Source organism: Lates calcarifer, unplaced genomic scaffold, assembly GCF_001640805.2.
Source record: "Lates calcarifer isolate ASB-BC8 unplaced genomic scaffold, TLL_Latcal_v3 _unitig_5446_quiver_1572, whole genome shotgun sequence".
Taxonomy (NCBI): Eukaryota; Metazoa; Chordata; class Actinopteri; family Centropomidae; genus Lates; species Lates calcarifer.
Genome location: NW_026117525.1, coordinates 1 through 4051, shown reverse-complemented (window position 1 = coordinate 4051; position 4051 = coordinate 1). Strand labels below are relative to the sequence as shown.

At 42.6% G+C, this 4051-nt stretch overlaps 1 pseudogene; it reads right to left on the bottom strand.

Moving 5' to 3' along the window:
* Positions 1–1157: 1157 nt before the first annotated feature.
* On the bottom strand, positions 1158–4040 carry LOC108874514 (uncharacterized; annotated as a pseudogene).
* Between the last annotated feature and the right edge of the window lie 11 nt (positions 4041–4051).

The following is a 4051-nucleotide window of genomic DNA, read 5'->3' as shown; positions in this document are numbered from 1 at the left end:
ATTGAGCACAAATCAAATGATTACATTTAGTCCAGCAGTGCAGGTCATGATACAGAGTGATAATCCATCACTAAACTCTCCAGGGAGTAAAATACAATAAAATAACCACATGGCAGATAGTTATCAATCACTTAGACTGTCTCTTTAGATTTCTATCACCGTCTTCAGTGTGACAGAATCCCACAAAGAGTTGATTGAAGTACATGTTTGAATTTGATGTTTATTCCTTAACAGGTTTCAAAACCTCTAACACAAGTTACAGAAGACAGATAAGATAAGGCAGACTTATACTATATAATATGGCAATGATGTATGATACATTAATAGATTCAGATACACAGGAAAAGTTGAAAGTAAAATTAGAGCTAAACAGCAACAACCATAACCACTAAAGCTGTCTAATTACTGAGACATTACTGTGACATATGATCTAACTTCAACATAATTACAACCAGTGATGAAAAATGAGAAGGTTGGTTAAATGAAGAAAGTAATGATCATCCTTCACAACAATCACACCGAGCTACACCTTATCTCACAGACAGTATCCCCACAGATAAGGCTTTAGGGGATTACATATGATAATGTAAATAACTACCTTGACTACAACCTAATAACCTTGATTTCATTATCATGAGGGGGCTTGGACCCCAAAACACCTAAGATATTACATCAGACCTGAAATCTAAAAAAAAAAAAAAGATTAAACCAGAAAAGTAAATGATATACGAGTTCATCATCAGGAATGTTTTTTTGCTGAGTTTTACATTTATCAACACATTGACACATCGATCTAATTGAAAATAAAATGGTCATGTCATAAAACTCATAATGTTTAAAGCACAAGCATAAATTAGAGGATTGTACACAGAGAAACTAAAATTACTTCTTACCGACTGCAAACAGACAATGATAACCTCTGTGTACTGCTGATTGTTTCACTTGCTCTTGTCAGAAGTAAACCAGTTGACAACATGGTTGAAAACCCCTTAGCAGTAGACTTCATCTTCTTCCATTTTGATGTCTCTTTGTCAGTTAGAGTGAATCCCTCTGCCACCTTCTTCAGGAGAACTGCACCTTGTCTAACTTCGTTTAACTCTTTAATACGCTGTTTAAATCCAGGTTTGGCCTCTTGTTCCTCTGTCTGTATCAGGAGATCAATGTAATCTGGAGTAGCCAAAGGATCTGGGCGAAAGTGCGATCTCTCTCAGACGCTGCAGGCAGTTTGTTAAAGTGTTCATCATTTCTACAACTTTCCCCTGCACCTGCTCATACTCTACTTCCAACTGTTCAATGATTTTCTCTGTATCCATCTTTTTCCCCAGAGCTGCCTCATATTTACTCTTTAGGTCCTGATACGTCCTCTTCTCTGTTACACGTTTTGTCTCCCATCGGTACTTCATGTTGAAATGATCGCTCCATACACATTTGCCTGGACACACTGTGCAGTTTCCATTTTTCATGGCAGCACACCCAAGTTTATGCTCATCTTTTGGTATCTGACAAGGATAATGGCAGGTATAGTTGCACCCATGGCAGTTGGTGACAAAGGTTCTTGGTTCCAGATCAATCTTATCAGATTTTTCAATCTCTACTTCATATTCAAAGTCCTCATTCTCCTTCATGTGGGTCTCGTGGTTTTCCAGTGCAGCTTTTGTGCTGTTTATTTCCTCCAGTTTTGACAGACCTTGTCGAATCATTGGCTGCAGCCCCTCAACAGTCGCCTCAAGCTGTTTGCGCTCTTGGAGAACCTCCTTTGTCAGGGTCAGACTCTGAGGTTGCATTGTATTTAGATGAGTGAAGAATGTATTCATGCTGGCTTTCCCCATTTTCCAGAACATGTAGTCAAAGTTGTCCTCATGCTTGACTCCTGTGTTTTCGGCAAAGAGGACAGAGTTGTTGAATTTAAAATTGAGAATAGACCCGTCTTCCTTTGTGGCACATGGGATGTTGGCAGCTTTGATGGCCTCCAGGACTGGGGGTGACTTGCCATCGGCAAAGGTGACCAGAACAATGATGTTGCTGGCAATGTCCTTCCCAAAAATGGAGAGGATGGCTTCAAAGATGTATCTCTGTGTGTGTGTCAGACGAGCTAAAGCAGACTGCACTACAAAGCACACTGCATCAATGCTATCAATTCCACCATTGACTGAGAAAAACTGTCTTATTTTTTCTGTTATTTCTTTGTCTTGTTTGATTCCTCTGGTGTCCCCAAACCCTGGAGTGTCGATGATTGTGAGAGAGTAGGGAACTTGAAACCATCTGTGTGGTAAATCTGGTAGGCTGTCACCTCTGACGTCTGACTGCAGGCTTGTGTTTTATTGGTTTCTTCATTTATCAGTTTAAATCTCCAGTTGTCCTCCCAATCGACTCCAAGAATGTAGTTGATCATGCCGTTGATGAGGGTGGTCTTGCCAGATCCAGTTGCACCTACAACCATAATGGTTTTGTTTGATTGCTTTCCGGTTGGTGCGCTTCCAAAAACCTTTTTATTGACCTGACCAACTCCTGCTGGTTTCAGTTTAAGTAGGTAGACTGGTGGATTACCTTGGATGAGTGTGAACTTCTTTGCATCCAGTGGTTCTTTCTTAGTTTTAACATTGAGTTCTTCACCAGGCTGACTTACTCCAACACCTCCATCTGTGCACATCCTGATGGAGTAGACTGTATCCTGTTTAAGGCTGTTCAGAGTGAATGTGTAGACCTCCTCTCTGGTCTCTTTACTCTGCCACTGACTGCTGTTTTCCTCTCTGAATTCAATGATGTATCCTTTCACAGATTCACAGCATTGGACAGACGGGTTGCTCCATGTCAGAGTGATGGAGTTTGCTTTCACTTCAGTGTCTTTTACCTGAGTGGGTGGAGCAACTGCTGTGAGGGTTACAGCCCTGCAGACATCACTGCTGACAGCATAGCTGAGTTTACCCACAGCTGTGGCTCTGATCTCATACTCAGTGTCTGGCTTTAGTCCTGACAGAGTTACTGTCTCTTGGTTCTTCTTCACTGGGTGAGATGTCCATTCAGTGTCCTGCTGCTGTTTCTGTCTGTAGTCTACTGTGTACTCTACAGTGACAGAGTCTGGTTCAGATACTGTAACTGTGAAGCTGTCATGTGATGCAGTGGTGGATGGAGTAGCAGGTTTTGATGGAGAAACAAAGCAGACTGCATCATCACACCCGTCTTCATATATGAAAATACACGCTCCAGGATGACTCTCAGCATATTTTGATGTAACTATGAATTTGGTGTCATCACTGTTGCTGGACTTCTTCAGTTCTCCAAACAGTTTCAGTCGTTTCCTCATTGTCTGTCGAGTATCACTGGAGAGCCAGTTTGTGTTTGTGTCCTGTAGATCAGAGGATCCAGCAGAGTCCACCATTCCTGCTGGTCTGAGATGATTGGACAGTTTGACCAGGAAAGCATCAGGCTGGTCTACAGAGGTAAATGAAAAGCACACAACATTTCTGACGTCTAAATCAGACAACAGGTCATCCAGATGGTCTTCCATTTTCACTCCTAGTTTGTCCAGCTGTTTAAGGAAGGATTTCAGAGTATCTGATTCCTTCCCTTTGGTTTTTAGCCACTGATCCAGGTCTTTGTTGTTGAATGGTGACCTCTCATGAGCCTTAAGGATTTCCTCAAGGACACTCTCCTCTTTCCCACCCCTCGGATTGAAGGAAGCACTGACCCGAGCTTCTGCATGAAGTCAAGCTTGTACTGGCAACACATCTGCATCAAATCCTGAACCTTCTTCTCCATGGCAGGAAATGTTGTTGCTCGGTGTCTTTCAGGAGGTCGCTGCATCTCATCTCTGTCCTGTTTAAACTCTCTATAGTTTCTGATGAGCACGTGATGAGAGCACGGCTGATGTCTCTTTGGAGTCTTGCCGCTCTTGAATCCAGCTTCACCAGAGGGTACAGCCACACCCTGAGAGGAACAGCATGTTCTCCATCCTGTCCCAGCAGGTCAGGAAGGGTCCTGTAAACTTTCACAGCATCAGTGAAGGACGTTGGGTTGGAGGGTAGCTTGAAGTCTCCGTGAAACGTGCAGC